Here is a 21265-nt window from a genome sequence, read left to right as displayed (position 1 = left end):
AGCTGCAGGGTTCTTGACTCAGCATGCGTGCCTGCTATGAGATTAGGGAAAGCGGATGGATCAAAAACTTGAGAGCGTAGATTTGGAAAGTTTACTAAAAGATAGGTGATCTGAACAAGCTAAGCAAGGCAAATCGTTGCAACTTCGAATGCAGTAAATCTCTACCACCCTTCACAACATTATCTGTATTTTAAATTAATCCATTTGGCCTTGGGTCTGTTTGCATATGTTATACTTCGAATGTTTATCTTAAACACTCTTCCCTTTTATTGTTGGATTTCCTGCTTATTAAACCATCAAATAAAGTACTGGTGCCTTAGCGGTGAGAAAAATTACAAACAATGGAATGAAACCGAAGAGTATCAGAATCATCTTCCTTCCTATTAACTTGCACAACTGCACATGTGTGTCAGCAATCACAGATTAAAGAAGCAATTAGTCTGAACAGGGAAAACGTGAAGCCGATATTTAATATCCCCACAGGCTGTGAGCTGGAGAGCCTCCATGTTGATGTGCTTGCAAGCAGAATTGCAAAAATCTCTTCAACCGTAGCCCATCATTCTAATCAAGTTGGAAACGCCAATACTGATAAATTGCATCCCTGTGTCATAAATCCACGTTTTTTGAGATTTATGGACCCTAGATTAACTGACATGATGATTTATATCATCCAAGATTAAAAGCTGAATGGCTTTATTTGTCTTGATGTTGTTTCCAAGGACTAGACTCCTACAACAATGAAGTGTCAGGCACTTAGTGCTTTTCTTCGTAGATAACTTCTGGAGTGCTTAGGGATATGTTTGTGAACAAGGGAAGAAGTAAACGTGGAATGTCAATTGTATTTACTGAAATGAAGTGTATAAAGTTGTTTAATGCAATTAAAAAAGAGGAAGAAAATAAAGCAACGTTCAGATCAAGTTCTACCATTCTTTCTTCTGCTTTGGTCTTTGATTTTTCTTATGATTCACCAACTCCTCAATTTGCCCCTTAGAGCCCCCCCCACCCCTCATCTCACACACACACACAGTTAATAAATCTTTGGACTAGAAGTGAATAGAAATTAGGTTTTGAGTTACTTTCCCACTCCTCATGCTCAGTACTAATGAATGATTCCAAAACATCTTAAATTCCTGAAGGTGATTCTAAGCAGATAAAGTGAGCATGAGAATGAGCAAGTACTTGTGGAATTACTGATGAAACCCAAGGATTTATGTTTTCCTTAAGTTATCATGAGGGAATTCAACAGTCCTTTTGAAGAATCCTTTCTGCCCATGGGTCATCAGACCTAGGGTAGAAACCTTTGGTTTATTTTTATATAATCATAACTCCCCCATTCACCTGGAGTGACTGTTCAAATATTTTTGGTGACATTTTTTTTCTTTCTAAATAGCACGATGCTTTGAAACTGGATAATAAAAATAAATAAGACATAAAACAATAAATTGTCTGAAAATAGCTAAGAAAATTATGGAAAAGAAACACATTGAGGAGAGGTGTGCTTTATTAATGATTAAAATCCTAAAGACATAGGATGAAAACAATAAGATGTTGGCATTGTAATAAAAATGTTAGGATAGAGCCTTAGAAATATAAGATATAATAAGTTTTTTATTTAAGTAATAGTTTTACTTAATTAATAGTTCTAGCACACATGTCAATCTTGCAGGAAGAAAATAAATCTGGATTTTACTTCATGTAAAAAGTAATAAATAAATTATACATTCAAATGTAAACATTTATTACATAAATGTATGTATCACCTAGGAGTTTAAAAAGTTTATCTAACAAAGACATAAATCTCTGCTGGAAAAAGCAAAAACAAACAAACAAAAAAACCAACAACCCAGAAACAAAAAACTATAGACATATTTAACTCATAAGTATTTAGAAAAATATATCTATGGCAAAATATACCATAAACAAAGTCAATAAATATATTGACAGAGGCTCAGCCTCACCGGTAGTCAGAAAAAGCTTATTTAAAAAATTGACATACCTATTCCTATGAGGTTGATGAAAATTGTAAGAAGAGGTAATATTCTTTGTAGCTTCTTTGTAGCATTACAGGAGCATACTTTGCAAGTAAAAAAATTTTTTTTTCTATTGTAGATTTCTTATAAACAAATCTGGCAACAACAATTAAAATTTAAAACCCACAGACCCTTCAGCTCAGACTGTTACAGCTGGAAATCTAGTCTACAGAAAATAAACCACTGTGATATATAAAAACTGAAAACAAAGTCTATGTCCATCAAAAGAGAATGGTTGGATAAATAATTATAAATTCACAACATAGAAAAAGGCAGCTAAGGAAAATATAACATTTTCCTGAGAAAGTTGACTTGGCAGAGATTTTTAAGACATAATATTAAATGATAAAAGCAGAAGACAGATAAGCATATAGATTATGATCACTTTTATTTATTTATTTATTTTTCTTTATTGCTTTTAGAGAGAGAGGACAGGAGAAGGGGAGAGAGAGAGAGAGAGAGAGAGAGAAACATTGATAAGAGAGAACAGTGATTGCCCACCTCCTGCATGCCCTCCACTGGGGATTTGGCCCACAATCTGGGCATGTGCCCTGGCCAGGAATTGAACTGGCCACCTCTTGGTGCATGGATTGATGTTCAACCACTGAGTCACAGCAGCTGGGCCATAGATTATGATCACTGTTCATAAAACAAATAAGAAGAAACTCTTATTATATAATATGATCATAGATTGTAGAAATATATACACCAGATTGTTAATACTGGTTATACAGGTGAGGGGGAAGAGAAGAAAAGGCAGAGTTATGTTAGAAAAGGGAAAAAATTATTGATAAAAAGAATATGTTTGCTATGATCTTGACTATACAAATGTTCACCATTGTTTTGCTGTGGTTTCTTCAGGGGTGAAATTTCAGGGAATTTATATCTTGCTGTTAGTTACAGCTGTGGTCTTGTCGCTGAGGAAAGGATAAGCCAAGTACCAGTAAGCAGAGAAGTGAGGAATCGTCTTTAGAATCTTTGATAACTTCAGCTCATCCCCACTTCCAAGCTGCAAAAAAGAAGACTTAAATACTGAGAAAGGGAGATTTCTAAAATTAGATTACTGAGGCACACCCTCTCCTTTTCAATTGTCAGGAAAGGGGTTCCTCCAATTTCTCAAGTAAGTGTTGGTGTTTCGCGGATCCATCAGAAAGCTGGACGTGTGTTCCAGAGTACTAGGGCCACAGGCGCTGACAGATGTGTAAGTGAGAACCTTGAAGCGGTCTCTGGCAGGAAAGGCTGTGCTGTGTGGGGAAAGGCCTTGGACTCACACTGGTGGAGAAAGGATGTCGGCATGTTTCAGTTGGGGACAACATTAAAATGCCTGGGCATTCCCTAAAACATCTGAGCAATATTCATGTAGAAGAGACAAGTCAGTCTAGTGCTGTAAAGTCTGATTTAAATTTAGAGTAGATTGACTAATACTGTTTTATTTACTTATTTCTTTGTTTCTGTAGGGCTCAATTTTATTGAAAACTGGCAATGAATCCAAGCTCAGAGAACCAGATTCTAAGAGGGCTTGATGAGCACTTGCCACGTGCCAGGTACTTGGTAACAAATCTTGGTAACAAGGCAAAGGCTAATTAAATAACTTGCCAACATTCACACCAATTATAATGAAAACAGGAAATATATCAATGTAGAATAAAATACATTTCTTAAAAAGCATATTAAACTTTATTGTCAAGTATCTGTTTGCATTCAGAATAGTGCCCATCATATAGTAAGCGCTCAGTAATTTGGACTGTTATTATCTGCTAAGGAAGATACAAATGGTGATCACTGGCAAATTGCCTACTATTTCTAAGCAACTTATTAGTCAGTTCCCTGGCAAAAAACAGATGGCTTGCACAGAGTAATTAAAGAGAATTTAACACAGGCGCTCTGAAAGTTGTGGGAAACGTTCAAGGAAACCAAAAAAAAAAGGGTGATGCTTTACCTCAGAGCTAACAAGTTCTGGATTATCACCACCAGGTCTGAAGGGCCAGGATGGGGAGTAGCTAATGGGACCCCAAAAGAGCTGTAGCTGTAGTTACACTGCGTGACAGATGCTGAGTCTTTTCTTTAAACAAAGCAGCAGCCACTGAAAACACCCTGAGCTGAACTGATGGAGCCAAGAAAATAACTCAGACCTCTTCCTCCTCCTACCCTTCAGTCACCTACTGTCCTCTCCATTAGCCAGACTCAACCAGCTGCTGAGGACAAAGGGACCTGAATGAAAGTCTACACAGATCAGCCTCCTGGAGGCCCAGAGTAGAGTGGAAAATGATAGAAAGATCAGGTGATGCTGAGACTCTCTAGAACATTCATTCACCTTCTATAAAATGAATTCATTAACCAGTATCTTGGTATGCCTAGCAAACACTGTGTTAAGTGCTACTGAGTGTTTCAAATGTAAATGACAACATTTGTGCACTCAAGGAGCTTAATTTTTAGAAACAGAACTTGATATGATACCTATGTAGTTTAAAATGTTAAACTCTAAATGTTAAAGTTCAGTCTGGGGAATTACAGTGTACATTTGTACAAATAACTTAAATCATTTAGGAATCAATTTTATCACCTTCAAAAATGAGAACAGAAATGGTACATTTTTCAGTGGCTCTTGCTGAGGATGAAATGTACTGATTCACATAAAGGATTTAGAACAGTGCTTGACATATTGTAAGACGTACTAATGCTCACTATTAGTACAATCTGCCTAGTGTGATATAGAGGTGTGAGCAGAGCCCTAGAACTATTCTCAGAGGAGAGAGCATGGCACTGGAGGGGCCAGATTAGACATCTTCAAGGTCTATTCTAGGTCCTGAGATTTCATGGCAGTTCCTCAAGGTCACCCTATAGATATAGGCAGTGTCAGAAATACTGCTGATTTCTGATGTGCATTTAACCACCTGACCAGACTTCTTCCCTTCTTCCAGTCTATAAGACTGCATAAAGCAACCCTACTCAGGATGGTCATAATGAAATACTGCATCAGCTACTTAAATGTTCTAAAAGCATATATTAAGAATGATGGTATTGATGACTAAAATACTTACTGGCACTCGAACCCAAGGCAGTAAGGCATTTTATAAATCATCCAATATCCCCGAGTCCTAGATCTAAATTTTGAGTTCTTGGGCTGTACATCACAGATGTCTTTTTGCAGTCTATGCTTTCCTCTTTGGAAGGCAATTTATTATTTTTATCAATATTAATGTAATTGCTACTTTTTTTTAAAGATGAAGTATATATGTCTAAACATATCTGGGTTGGATAAATTTCTTTTGGATCAATGAGAAGCATGCTCTGGCTTTCTCTTTCCCCGCAAATTGTTCAAATGTTTATTGCTAAGAGTTTTTTTTTAACCAAGTGTCACTAAGTAGTTTTCGTTTTAATTTGATTCTACACTTTGACAAAGAGTGATGTCTAATCAATAAAACAACAGGGGTTGTCCTTTTACAAAAGTGAAATAAGCTTCTAACTAAAATGGCAGAGTAAGAAAACACCCTTTCAATTCCCCTTCCAGAAGCTGAAATTTTCTACAGGCTTGGTTTCATCCTGTGGTTTTGCCATGCACAGCTTGAGTAAGCAAGCATACGGAGTGTCTCTTTCCCATGCTCTGGTTTGCTTTATTAAGTAACAGTGCTATTTTATTAAAATATTAAAGTCTGGAAGGAAGCTCAGAAAACACTGAAGAAAAACCCTGCCTTTTATAAATAAGAATATGTGGAAATTAACACATAACTTAGTTTGGCTGGCTTTTTAGAATTTTCTCTGTTGCTAAGGGAGTTTAATGATAGGTATAGAAATGAGCTTAAAGCAAGTCTCAGAACATGCTTTTGCCCAATAGCAGTTATAGTGTTTATAAGCAGCAACCCTGTCCATATGGAAGCGAAAAAAAGCTAAAAGTGAAAATTACATCATCCGTTCCATATCAGACAAGTCAATTAGTTGGTCCATAATCACAGACTCCGCTCCAAATGAAAAGAACAGTTTTTCTCCTTTTGAACGAAAAGGCACAGAAGGTGCAATACCTGTGTAATTCACAAACAGTGAGAATGTTTGAAGGAAGACATTCTGAATTTAGATGATCTTGAACTTCAACTTATAATAGCCAGGGTTGTGGTGAGACTTTTGTAGTTTCCCCAAACAAATGTAAAATATGAGAATTTCCTTCTGGGCCCATCAGAAACAAGCTAAGACTTTGAAAGCTTTTGTGAGGTGCTTTTGTTTATTTGTTTTCATTTTTAAGATAGCCAAGCAGTGTTTAGTGTACGTTCAACTATGTAGTCTTGTAGTTGAAGAACCAGTTAAAAATGTGGGATCCAAAGTAGTTCCTGGAATAACCGGAAAAATGGGAAGTCGTGGATCTAAGTTCCTGAGGGTAATGTGTCCTCCGCCTATTTACAACAATTGGCAGACTCTGCGCATATATTAGTATAAAGCTCCAGAAGTTCCCCTGACGAGAAGAATTGGGGACTGAGCGTCGTGGGAGCATACACACCCTTTGGTAGCTGAAATGTCCTGGCGGACGGAGAGTTGGGAAGCTGGAGGGCTGAGTGCACAAACAGAAGAGCCTGCGCCCTGCTGTCTGTAAATACCCTGATCGGTCGATTCTCTACGTCTGGGTGAGATTGACTACACTTTATCCCCTTCCCAAATAAAAAAGACGAAAAATCAGAAGGGTGGCATTTGGCTTCTGGACAGTGAACGAGTACAGTCTGCTGCTTTCTCCCCCAGCTCTGCCCGGAGAACCTGGAGGAGCAGAGAGAAGCTGGGATCTGGAAGTGATGTCAAACCGGGAGAAGCGGCCGCAGAGGGTGGCAGGCAGCCTGACTGAGCTGCAGCTGTGGGAGGAACGTTGTGGAGGGTTTTCAGTGCCCTGGAGCTGGCTTTTCTGTACATTACTCAGGGACTGTGTTTGCCTCATCATCTGCACAGAACTCCGTGGCCACAGCCGGGCCTCACATGACAAGGGTGTGACGCTAGGGTCTGCAGAATTCCTGCTGGTGAGACGCGAGTGGAACAGAGGCCAGCTGCCAGCGATCTGCCTCAGTCAAATGTTATGGCTGGTGGATTCCGCTTTAAGGAGACTGTGTCATCTTGAAAAATGATTCGGAAGACTTGTCTGGGGCAGTGACAGCAGACAGAAGTGACAGAAACGTTCTTTGATACTTCGAAGCACCCACCTAGGCTCACCCTTTCTCTTTTACTCAAATTGGTCAGGAGGAATATAACTTCGATCCTGCCCTAATTCATATTATAACACAGCATTATAAGCTTACAGGGGTGGGGAAATCTAGATATTGGGGAGAACAGTCTCTAAAAGAAAGGCAACAAACTGATATATTATGCAATATAATTCTTAGAACAGATGAGCTAATAATTTACAAGCGCAATTGAAATACTTAGAGATTAATAATATGTGGGAGAAATCATAAAAAAGAACTAAGTGGAAATAGTAAATATGAAAAATATAATAGTTTAAATAAAGAACAGGAGAAATAAGACAAATAATGTAAGGAATTTAGCTGAAGAAAAGAGTTGTTTGCTAAAAGATCAAATTGAACACTCTTAGAAGATAACAGAAAAAGTGAAAATATAACAATAAATGAAGAGATTAGGAGAATAGAAATAAAAGTGCTACTATTCAGTTAATAATCCTCTAAGAAGAAAGGCAAGATGGGGTGCTGGTGGGGAAAGGGAACAGACGTATTTGAAAAAATAAAGAATATCAATATCCCAGAGTAAGAAATAGATGAGAGACGTCTTATTTAAAATAGCTTGTAAGTTCCCCAGCCGGTGTGACTCAGAGGTTGAGTGTCAACCCATGCACCAAGAAGTCACCTGTTCGATTCCCGGTCAGGGCACATGCCCAGGTTGTTGGCCAAATCCCCAGTGGGGGGCGTGCAGGAGGCAGCCAGTAGATATTCTCTCTCAGCGATGTTTCTATCTCTCTCTCTCCCCCTTCCACTCTCTCTAAAATCAATGAAGAAAATAATTTTTTAAAATAAATAAATAAAATAGCTCCTAAAGTAAACTTTCTGTATCTCTGTTTACCCACCAACAACATGGACATTCTAAAATGTTTATCTTACTATTTAAAAAAAAATAATGTGAGTAGTAAATGAGTTAATATATGTAAAGCCCTGAAAAATAGTGCCTATAAATAATCATTTTTTAGTATTAATTATTATTGCCTAGATACATATACATATTGCAACTAAATTCTAGAACGTCAAAGGCAAATGGAAATTGATTTCCCAAAGAATAAGCATATTACCCACCAAGGAAAAACATGTAGGTTGATATCAGCCTTTTTAATGCCATAGTTATGTGGTAGAACCAAGGGCATTATGTCTGATTAGGCCTCAAAATATTTACCACATGGAAACGCACTTTGAAAAACTCTTGGAGAATGTACTGAAATAAGAAGATACATAAAAGCCCAAGGGTGCTACTAGAGATATATGAAGTAATAATGGCCAAAAAAGTAGAGGATATTATCATTATATTTAAATGTTGAGGAAAATAAAATCTAAATCACATCAGCATTGTATTGGAAGCAGGAGACAGGGAAAGGAGACCAAAATCCATAATAGAAAACCTGCAAGATACAAATATTGCTATATGTAGGACCCCAAAAAAGGAAAATAATGTAAAAACCTCTAAGTACAGATCTTATGTTAGGGCAACCACCCTAAGAATAAACACAGCCAGTAAGAATTTTCATGCATTTCTGGCAGGAACAATGCATCTATTCTGGCAAGCATCCTGGTGGCTATTGGTCAAATTATCAAATTATAAACACTTGTACACTATGGCCCAGCAACTTCATTCTGGACCTGCATGGCAGGTTTATTAATACAAAAGTCCATACAGGGACAAGTATCAAGATGTAGTTGGGATGAAACCAGCACAAGCCTGGGCAATGTTTATTGAACTGCCATTATAACACATGTAAGCCCGGGCAGGGCCTTTTGTGGGTGCCCTACGAGGTAACGGTTGAACCTCTAGAAGTGGCAACAGAGACGGAGAGAGAAAGTTATCATGGGCTGCGGATGGGATACTGACAAGACTGGAAGGTCAACGTTCGCTTAAGCTGGAGCCATGTGGCTGCAGTGGGGCGATGTGATTTTATGGACTTGGCTTCACAGTGCTTCTCAGTCTTGCTTTTTTTTTTTTAATCCTCATCCAAGGACATTTTTCCATTTTTTGTTCAGATAGAGTGGGAGGGAGAGAGAGGAAGAGAGAGAGAAAAACATCAACGTGAAAGGGACACATCGAGTGGCTGCGCCCGCATGACCAACCAGGGCCGGGGACAAACTGCAACCGAGGTACGTGCCCTTAGTGGGAACCGAACCCGTGTCTCTTTGGACCATGGGCTGATGCTCTAACTGCTGAGCCAAACCGGCCAGGGCTCAGTCGTGCATTTCTAATTGTGAATCCACAAAAGAGCAAGGAAGGGGAAGCTAAAGGGGAAAAATAAAAACCTGTTTCATCATTAGATGCATGAAGGCAACATGTTCCCACTTGAACTGTTGGAAAACTCGTGAATATGTATTGGGGTTAGGTTTCAAAGGGATTCAGGACGAAACACCACCTTTGGTTCAAACTCCTCTGTCATTTTCTGAACATTTTCAAATCATGTTACACATGTTAAAATAGCAATTCCAAAATCGTGCAATACCATGGAATCAATAACTTTTTGGATCAGTACAAAAGCTTAGCTATCAGACCCATAGTGTGGTGGTTAAGTGCCTGGCTCTGGGCATAGACTATGTGTGTTCAAAGCCCAGAACTCATGTACTATTTTATTTTATTTTATTTTATTTTATTTTATTTTATTTTATTTTATTTTTATTATTATTATTTTTTAATCCTCACCTGAGGATATTTTTCTATTTATCTTCAGATAGAGTGGGAAGGAGAGAGAGGGAGAAAAATGGAGAGAGAGAGAAACATCGATGTGAGAGGGAAACATCGACTGGTTGCCTCCTGCACAACCCGACCAGGGCCGGGGACGAACCTCAACCAAGGTATGTGCCCTTGGCCGGAATCGAACCCGATACTCATCTGGTCTGCGGGAGATGCTCTACCGCTGAGATAAACTGTCCAGGGCCTCATGTACTATTTTAATAAAATAATATATGTAAAGTGTCTGGTACAGAGTAACTGCAAACAAATGTTTTTTTTTTTTATTTTGTTCTATTTCATTATTAATCTGATTGAAGAGGTAAATCTTATGTGATTCATAAATCACATTTTGGGAAAAGCTAAAGTGTTGGATTCGTCTGATTCTCATTGCTTAGTTTGGGCTCAATTTAAGACAGAGACATTAGTTTCTTGAGAATAATTAGGTAGGCTAAAGGAAATTTTGGATTCTATGTTTGATCAACTTGCATAAACAGATTTAGTCTATTATTTCATAGTGAGCTCTGGAGTTCTTGGTTAATTAAAAGCTATGCAAATTACAAAACAGCCATTTATAACACAACATAAATTTGCCATTATTGTTTATATTAATTTATAATCCTAGAGAATGTAATTATGAAAATGATTATTGTCATTTATATCTTTTAAATATGCACTTTAGGCCAAATAAAGTGCCTGTTCTACTCTATAATTTTCAATTAATTTAAGTTTTATGTTTAAATATATGCTTTTTGACATTTAGACTTGAGTATCATAGTTTGTGATATGCACAGTGATATTTATTACATGTTTATTCTTTCCTCCAGCTTGAAAAGATATAATTGATATTGCCAATTTAGCATGACAAACAACTTAGAAATTTAGAATGAGAAAAATGCTAGAAATAGTAATTAAATTTGTCAAGGCATATGTAAACATTAATTAATAAAATTGATAATGATTTATATACTTATATTCATTTTTAGATCATTGCAATAATGAATGGGAGACCAAACTGCCTTGAAAGTGGATGTGTCATATATACAAGGAAATTGGGAGTGGGGAGTATATGTGCCATTTTTTTCACTTACATTCGAGTGTGTGTGAAAGAAAGGATGATAAATTTAAGAAGGGAAAGTGAGACTTCAGTTGATTATTTAAACACTTGAAAAATGTAAATATGACTCATAATATTCTTAAAGAAAGGAAAGAAAGAAGAAAAAACCAACCAAAGCTTTGTTTCTGTCATAATTACGAGGTGAAATTAAAATTTCATTTCCTCTGGGAACTTTTCCCTGATCCTCAGCTGGATGTAATTTCTTTCTCTTCCGACTTCCAAGTGCCTCTCCTAAAGCACTTAGGACCTTGTTTGGTGGTAATTTATGGACACTCTCTAGGGTCTTGTGTTATTGCAAGATTATAAACTATTTGAGAAGAGGATTTAGACCTGCTCTTGCTTCAGTGTGGAAGGCAGTGGCTTGTAATAAAAGAGTATGGCGTTTAGATCAGCCAGAACCCAGTTTCAAGCCAGGCTCTGCCACATCCTAACTCTCTGAACTAGGCATTACTTCTTTTGTGCTTTAATTTATTCATTAATAAAGTTATAATGCTTAGTTTATAGCATCTGGGGAAAATGGTATAAAGTAATTTCTGCACTATATTCCCTGCATATATTTAATAATGTTAGCACTCTCCTCTCACGTCTCTGATAAGCATTCTTTCCCTCCATTCCTTCACGTAAAAGGCATTCCTATGAATAAAGAATGAGTCAGTCATTTTGCAACTGGATCTCTTGCTGTTTAGCAATATAACCATTGTTTGACAAGTATGGCTTATGGGATGTAACCAGGAAGCACTATTTTTCTTCTCCCAGCACCGCCCCCTCCCCCCCACACACATATTGTTCTTTTAATTTATCCAGTGGGTCTGGGGCTAGTATTTCCCCTTCTCCTAGATGAATTTAGGGGAAGCTTCTGATTTTTCTGATCACTTTCAGACAGTCAAAGATCTCTGGTTAGCAATTTATAGGTCTCATTTCATGTGATCATTAAAATTTGAAATTCCATCTGAGTTCCACCTACTTTCCAATTTTAAGCTCAGTTCTGTTGCAGGTTGGTTGTTGTTAATGAAGTGGTGAGGGAGGAGCTGGTTTATCTCTTTCCCACTGATGAATGCTTCAAACTCCAAAGAGGCAGGAGAGTTATAATTTGAGTAATACTGTCATGAATTTGTGCCAGACTATCAGATTATTGTTGTTGTTTTGTTTGTTTGGTTGGTTGGTTTTAAAATGGCACTATCTCTCAGGATAGCTTAATGGATTCTTCAGAGATCACTCCAACCTAACCCCTCCTCATTGCTTGGAATTTTCTATCTGCATTACTTTTGATGTGAATGAGACACTTTCTCTGGGTGACTATGAGATTCCCACTGGCCTCAGATTGTTGATGGGCCTTTCACTTATTTATTCAAATAACATTTATTGAGTCCCTATTATGTGTCAGAAACTCTTCTAGGTATATTATTTAGTGAACAAACACAGATTTCTAATATATAATTTAAAGGAGGAGGCAGAACAATAAATAATGGGCCTAATAAGTAAGTAGTATAGTATGCTATAATGTAGCATATACTATGGAAACAAGAAAAAGCAGAGCAAGTTATCAGGGATCAGGATTTGTTGGGGTGGGGCTAAATTACAATTTTAAATAGAGTGATTACTGTATTTCTTATTGACAGAGTAAGTTGCAATGCTTCCCATTCCTGTTTGCTCAGTTCTTTGCGATGTGACTTTGCTGCTCAAGAGGTATACTCCGTCTCCTCAGCACCTGAGTATAGGCTTGGCCATGCAATTTGCTTTAGCTAACAGGCATTAAAAACTGGGAACAAAGCAAAGGCTTAAAAATGCTTGGGCATTGGGATTTGCTCTCTCTTGCTGCTAAGGAACCTTCTACCACCAACTGAAGAAGCCTTGTTTTGCCTGCTAGAGTGTAAGAGCCCAAGTTGAGTTAGAGCTTTCTTTCTGTTTTCCAAACCATTTTAGCCAAGGTCCCAGCTGAGGCTGCAGGCCATCCAACTGAGGTCATTCCAGACCATCTAGCTCCAGCTGAGCTGGCACAGACGAGAAGATTAGACTAGCCAACTCACATAATCATGATCAATAACAAACTGGTTGTTTTAAACTACTGAATTTGTGGTTGGCAATAGCGGATGGCTACACTGAAATTTTAGCAAAGACCTGAAGGAAGTCAGGGAGTGTGCCCTGTGAATGGCTGGGAGAACAGCCTATGAAAATGCCTTCAAGCAGCAGCAGAAGGGAGATGCAGCCACTGTGAGGTGGAGGGGAGTGAGCAAAAGGAGGGGAGTAGAAGAAGGTGGTAGAGATAAGGGGAAGGGCTTTGGGAGAGACAGCTTAGATTAGGTAGATTCTTGTAAATAATCTGGCTTTTTCTCTGAGTGAAATGGGAAATTTCACCCTTGATTTTTAGTTACCCCTCTAGTCAGCCTCATGCCTTTTTTTCTCTTGTGTGGCCCTTCCTCTACCTGATACACCTGGGGGTGCAGACTCATTGCAGTTGCACAGCCATCTCTCCCGCACTCCTCCCTCAGACAGGCAGCTACAAATAGTTCCTCACTTTTCAGATATTTAAAGAATGAGCTAGTCCCCAGTCTTCAATGTCCTCCAAAGGAAGAAGCTTGAAGTAAGGCATAATAAGTTTTACTAGCCATCCCCTTAAAATCTTTTTCTCTAGAATTTAGGCAGTGGGCTAAAGTACCTCCCACAATCATCTTTACCTTTAGAGAATAATGAGATTCATAAGGCACCAACAGCTCTTGAAAAATCTTCCTGAAATCTCAAGCTCTATTGTTTGCTCTCCAATCTCTGGGCTACAGGGGGATGATCATCATCTAAGATAGCAATTTTTTTTCTAATAGTCTCCTTTTGTAAATCCTGAATATTAGTTTTGCACCTTAGAATGTGGCACCTGTTATTTTATCAGTTGTCTTATCAGTTACACCTGAAATTACAACTTAAATAGGTGGCTTTTATCATCCTGCTAGAGCAGCTCTCTGACATGCAAATCTCATTTTCCAGGTAGAACAGGGCCTACTTTTTAAACCTCTCTCTTCAAAATTATTTAATTTGGATACCACCTCTTTCAATATGACTCTGATCCTCCTGTAGAGTAGATTATAATGATTCTTTTTTTGGTATGTGCCCCTAGCGGGAACCAAAACCAGGACTCTCTGGTCCGCCGGCTGATGCTCCAATCACTGAGCCAAACCGGCCAGGGCTGATTCTTTTTTATTTAATGTTTAATGGTAGTTTCATTTATTTAGCTATTTATTTATTATTTATTAAACTCTTACCATTTGCCAAGTCTGAATTAGGATCCAAGGATTTAGGGGAGAACAAAGACATAGTTCATGACCCCAAGGAGCTCATGGTTGACTGGTCAACAATTTGAAAAGCAATTTAAAAGAGGTAAGCGGGCCAGCTGGTGTGGCCCCATGGATTGAACATCCTCCCATGGACTGAGAGGTCCCGGTTCAATTCCCTGTCAGGACACATGCCTGGGTTGTGGGCTCGACCCCAGTAGGAGGAGTGCAAGAGGTGGTCCATTGATCTTTCTCTCTCTCTCTCCTTTCCTCTCTCTCAAAAAAAAACAAAAAACAATAAAAACATATTTTTAAAAAAATATGCAAAAGATATACAACAGGAAAATGGTAATGAATTCTTACAAAAGAAGTAAACAGCTTGGGCAAGGGACCATGGACTATGGATCATGGGACTTTGGGGTAAATACAAGTAAGTTGGCGGGTCTGCAGTAGAATTTTGCCCAGATACTTACAGTGTGATCTGAAGGCCTTCATCAGCTGTGTCTCTGGTACAGAGAGGTTGAGAAATACAAGGACAGGAATATTGAACTTCAGCTACCATAGAATATCCTAAGAAATTTCCTTGTGAATTAGACACCCAGGGAAGGTCCGGCAGAGGCGACTTGTTTATATTAGCTCACAATGAATAGATGAGATTGTATTGTAAGTATGACTACAAAAATTTTATTTAAACCATTTCTTTAAAAAAAAAAATGTAATTTTGAAGAACATAAAAACCCTGCAGCCAGACTGAAAGAATTTGAATTTCTACCTTTCTATTTGTTAGCTGCTCGAGTATGGACAGTTTATGCAACCTCCCTGTTCCTCAGTTTCCTTTTCTGTGAAATGAGCATAACAGACCTCCTTCCTGTTCTCTACTGCAATCTCTTGAACTTATTTCCAAAGTCTAAGTTTCATATTTCATGACCTTCTAGGTATGGACTTGTTGCTTGACCTGGATGTATTTATTCCTCTTTACCTTTCTTATATGTTAGATGCATGTCTGTTCTTGTTTTGCATAACCATATGGAAAGATTTCCTTCCTTGTAAACACATGATTATGTTTTTTTAATTTTTGTTTTTTAATCCTCACCCAAGCATATTTTTCCATTGCTTTTTTTTTTTTTTTTAAGATAGAGTGGAAGTGTGAGAGAGAGAGAGAGAGAGAGAGAGAGATTGCTTGCCTCCCGCATGAACCCTATTGGGGCCAAGGATCAAACCTGCAATCCAGGTATGTGCCCTTGACTGGAAATCAAACCCGTGACCCATTGGTCTGTAGTCTGATGCTCTAACCGCTGAGCCAAACCAGCCAGGGCATGATTACATTTTTAATTGAATAAATAGCTATTGTTCTGAAAGCCATTTCCTCACCTGTTTCTGCTTTCCAGGTTCAGAAAATCCAGACATGCATTTAACTTTATTGTAATGGGTTGACTTGAGTCTCCTAAAAACATATACTCAAGTCCTAACCCCTACTACTTATAGATGTGTTTTTATTTGGAAATAGGGGTTTTGCAGATATAATCAAGTTAAAATAAGGTCATCCTGGATTAGGGTGGGCCCTAAATACAATGACTAGTGTTCTTATAAAAGAGGGAGATTTGGGGACATACAGGTACACACAGAAGGGAGACAGCCATGTGTGACAGAGCAGAGACTAGAGTTATGTAGCTATAAGCCAAGGAGCCCTAAGGATTGCTGGCACCACCAGCAGCTGAAAAGAGGTAAGGAGGGATTCTTCCCCAGAGCCTGCGAAGGGAGCATAGCCCTGTCAAACCTCGGTTTGAACTTCTAGGTTCCAGAATTCTGAGACAATACATTTCTGATGTTTCAAGCCTAAGGCTGTGGAAGTTTGTTGTCACCTCTTGGAAACAAATGTACCTAGGTTGAAATATGCAACCTAGAATACAGGCTATAGTAGCATGTACTGAAACTATTGGATATAAAAGCCACATTTCTATATCATTCTACTGTGGCTGTTTCAAAAGCCAATATCAATATTCTCGTTGGGAAGAAATGGATCTTTGCAAGAAATTCAGTATTTCAAGTAAAGAAATAAAGACTGTTGGCTAGAAAGAACTATTTTCCTCTCTTTAGATCTTATAGCTAAAACATGTCCTGTCTGCTGCCAATATTGATATTTATCATTATCTCTTTCTTAAATTTAAAAACTCTTCCATTAATGTTTCTCTACTGTATCAGATTTGTTTTGCTGGATGAGAAAGCTAATGATAGCTAGATCTTCCTAGGATGCCTTTATCAACACTGGTTTTGTTTTGTTTTCAGCAGACTTAATGAAGCAAAGAAAGATTTACCAGTCCCTTGGACACTTTTGTATTTTCCAGCAAAGGAATTTGAATGTACCAGTCAGTCGCTGATGAAGAATGACAGGGCATTTTGGTTAGTGCATAGAAAATTGTTTGTTTAGCTTATAAGAAAGACGTTTTAAATTTGATCTCAAGTTTCTCCTTTCTTCTCTCTGTGAACCTTGCTTTGAAATGCTTCTCATGGCCAAAATGCTTTTCCAAATTGAGTAGACATGCCATCACTTGTGAGACCACATTAGCCGCTAAGGTGGGCGGCCCGGTGTTCACACTGCCAGCACCCCTCCGCCCGCAGGCCAGTTGCCAATTTGCGGCAGTGTCCAGGGAGGTATCAGCTTCCTGACTGATTTCCTCCCTCTTCCTAGCCTCATTATTTGGAGACCTTCAAGCTTTCCAGAAATATCTGCAATTAGTCAGATGGTGTCTAGGGCTTTGTTTAACATTACAATAGAAAATTTATCAAGACCATTTGGTCTAATCTCTCTCATCATCTTCCCAGTGGATTTTTCCTCTTCTCTCTGGAGAGTTAGAAATAAAGTGTCATGATTATGACATAATTACAGGGACTAATAACAATAATAATGCTTGAAATTATTATTGCTCCATTAAGAAGAATGAAATGTGTAAAGATAACTCTTTGTCAGATTTATAGAAATTTTCTTCCAGAAGTCAGGCAATGAATAATTATCAGCTGTACCACCTCCTTTTGCTGATGGTAGTTAGAGCCCTAGTTTTGCAAAGCAGGGATCTTGAGTTCATAGGTCACTAGAGTCTCAACCTCTGTCTAGTATCTGGACATAATGGCTCGTGCAAAACTATTATTTTATAAATAGTATTGCATGAGTTAATAGATACATTAATAATAGGAAAAAATTTGAGGTAGAGATAGATTATATTTAATTATAAATAAACTCTTTTTCTAACTGTTTGGACAGATTATATCTACTTATGCAGCAAGTATCTGGTCAAGCAAAGTTTAGAAAGAAGAAACGCTAGACTTGGAATATTAAACTACACCTTGAGTTTGATTTCTAGTTCTGTTACTTTCTAATTCTGACCTTGGGCAAGCCACAGCCTCTTCAAGTCAGTCTTCTCCAGTACATCAGTGTTCACACACACACACATGTTATTAAAGTTTTTCTTTAATGCAACACTAAATATAAACTTAAAAGTTTTTCTTAGTTTCTTATTCCCAGTCTTATGTCTCTTCTCATTTGCCCAGAATCAACAACTTTATAAATTTAATATAAATTATTTCATGTACACGGATGTACACGTCAATGAAAAAAATATTGTGTGCCTTCAACTTTTTAAAACTCACATAGACGCTGTCAAACTGTATATACTATCCTGAAATTTGATTTTTCTTCTCATTATAGCTTTTACATTTTATTCTTATTAATGTATACTATCTTATATGTTATTTATTTCTCCAGTGAAGGAGAAGTAACATAGCATAGTGCTTAAAAGAAAGCATAGACTCTGGAGCCATACCAGCTATACCATTTATTGCTGTGGGAACTTGGGGAAGTTGCTTAACCTCTCTGTGCTTGACATTTCTCATCTACATAATGGAATTATAGTAGTACCTACATCATAGAGTTGTTATAAGGATTAAATAAGTTATAAACCTCTTAGAATAGTGTCAGCACAGAAGATGAACATTATATGTGTTTTCTAAATAAAAGCAAACAACTGATAAACATTTTATTTGTCATTTTTACTGTCATTAACAATGTTCCAAAAAACGTCTCATACTGGATCCCTGGTCACTTGTGGACGTGTTCCTCAATAGTACATTATATGTGGAGTTGTTGGCTCATGGGGTTTATGTGCTTCCCATCTTATTAGATAGGGTTTAGTTTTCCTCCACAGTGATTGTGCCCATGTGTGTTCCCACCAGTGTTGAAGACTTTTCATTTTCTTTATATCCTTGCCTAATTCAGTATTACCACTTCTCAAATTTTGCCAATCCAATTCATATAAAATGAATCTTATTTTTGTTATTATTTATTTATTTGATTATTTGTGAGAACAAACATATTTTCAAATATCTTTTGGACATTGTGATGTCTTCTTTTGTGAATTATGAATTCTGCTTTGCTTAACATAGGGACCTACATTTGTTTTCCTGTAGGAAATAATCATTATTCCAAAATAATTTTTGAATCAATCTCAGTGATGTGTAATGCCACTTGTTATATAACATGTTTCCATAAATGCACACATCTTTGCTTGTGCTCACCAGTCTGCTCATTTTACTTCTCTCATCAATATCACCTTGCCCCTCCTCCCAAATCAAGACAGTTTTCCTAGAAACTTGGTATCTGGTAGGACATTTTCTTCTCTTTAATATTCTGATCTGCCTTGGCAGTACAGTATCTATAACTCTTCCATGTGTATCTGAAGATCAGTTTGTACATGTCCAAAAGAAACCCTATTGGAAAGTGGTCTGAAAAATCATGTAGTATTTAGATTACTTTGGAGGAAACTATACAACTTTATGATATTTGTGGTTCCCACTGAATTTAGTTATTACTCGATTTCCTCAAAGAGCATTTTGGTAAGTTTCTCCTAAGGAAATAATCAGAAGTGTATGTGAATACACTTTATAAAATAAAATCAGCTATGGATATTAAGCATTGTGTTTTTAAAGGAATTGTGTATAATTGCAATATATAGAAAAATTCTCAAAATCTGATTTATCCAATTATGTTTTCCTTTGTCCTCACTGAACCTTTAATCAACTCTGCCTAAATAGAAAATTGTTCAATATTATTTATCCCATTTTATTTTTCTAGCCCATGTCATAATAAAAAAACATATGAATAGTGAATTATAATAAGTAAACATTCTTTCTGAAAGGATAAAGTAAGAAATACAAGTACCTTCAAAAATCACATTCCTCTAGCCCAGCTGGTGTGGCTTAGTGGTTGAGCATTGACCCATGCACCAAGAGGTACAGTGATACCTCGGTTCTCGAACATAATTCGTTCCAGGAGGACGGTCGAGAACCAAATTGTTCGAGAACCGAAGCAATGAAACCCAATAGGAAATAATGGAAACTGGATTAATTCGTTCCAAGCCCCAGAAAATGCCTATTTACTGGCCTAATTTGTATATAATATGTAGAAAAACATAAGTCTCAACAAGAAATAAAAGTGTACAGTATGTCTAAGGGTTAAATTCAGTGTAAAGCGTGACTCTCTCCACAAAGCGAGACTCTCTCTCTGCACTCACACTGATGACGCGAGCAAGGCGCGCTGGGCCGAATGAACGCCATTCGGCTCAACTCGGCTCATCTCGGAAGTTCGAGTTCCAAATATTTGTTCGGATTCCAAGACAAAAGTTTCTCGAATCTCCTGGTCGAATACCGATTTGGTCGAAATCCGAGGCGTTCGAGAACCGAGGTATCACTGTATTTGTTTTGATTCCTGGTCAGGGTATGTGCCCAGGTTGGGGACCAAATCTCCAGTGGGGGACATACAGAAGGTGGCCAATCGATGTTCTCTCTCACCAATGTTTCTATCTTCCTCTCTCTCTAAAGTCAATAAAAAAAATATTTTTTTAAATCATATTCCTCTAAACACTAAGTAAATTGTAAAGGTTTTCGAGAGGGATGGTTTAAACAAAATGGCTGAATGATGCCAACTATGTTTATGTCCGCTTTCCATTCTCATATCTTCACTGTTGTTTTCATCAGTATTTCCTTTCTTTAATATTTATGGATTTTTTCAATTGTGAAAAATTATGTTTGAAAGATTTTGAAAAGAGAAAATAATGTGAAAGAACCATTTTTGCTTAAATTGAGAGTATTACACATTACTTAAATGGCATGATGACAATGAAAATGCACATATCTTTAATGATAAATATTATAGGTTACAGGAAATCTCCTGGATTTTTTTCTGGTTCTTATCTAACCAGGCTGCTCATCTAGTCAACATCTAATTTCTCTCTGTAAGGATTCAGAACCACCTTTTTTAGGCCTCTCTTACTAATTTACTAGTAGTCCCTAGTAAACTAGAATATAGCAGAGGGTTCAGTTACTGACTGAGGCACTCTGATAAAGTGATTCATTGTTATTTGGAACCTGAGACTCTGATTAAAGTCCCAGTTCCACCACTCTAGTTGAGTGATTTTGGCAAACTGCTTAGCCTCTGTGCTTTTTAATTGATTTTCAGAGAGAGGGAAGGGAGAGGAAGAGAGAGAAACATCAATGTAAGAGCGGAAAATCAATTGCCTGACTCTTGCATGCCCAGTACTGGGGATCAAGACTGCAAACCGGGCATATATCCTGAATGGGAATCGAACTGGCAACCTTTCAGTGCGTGGATGATGCCCAACCAACTGAGCATCATTAACCAACTGAGCCACACCAGCCAGAGCTAAAACTACATATTTTTGAACTGTAGTTGGAAATTCTGCAGAAGCAGAGGGCCAACTATAGTTATAGGCAGGCTTTTGACTGCTTGGGGGTTGGGACCACTTGCCTCTTTGTTGTTCAAGGATCAATTGCTTAGTTTAACTTATATCAACTTAAAATAGTGCCTGGCACATAGTAAATATTAGTTATTATTATTTCTTTTTTCTAATAATATTATAGTTATAGGGTTAGATAGTCATATATATTTA

This window comes from Molossus molossus, unplaced genomic scaffold (assembly GCF_014108415.1).
Source record: "Molossus molossus isolate mMolMol1 unplaced genomic scaffold, mMolMol1.p scaffold_m16_p_5, whole genome shotgun sequence".
Classification (NCBI taxonomy): domain Eukaryota; kingdom Metazoa; phylum Chordata; class Mammalia; order Chiroptera; family Molossidae; genus Molossus; species Molossus molossus.
The sequence above is the reverse complement of the archived record's forward strand: the minus strand, read 5'-3'. Positions refer to the sequence as shown.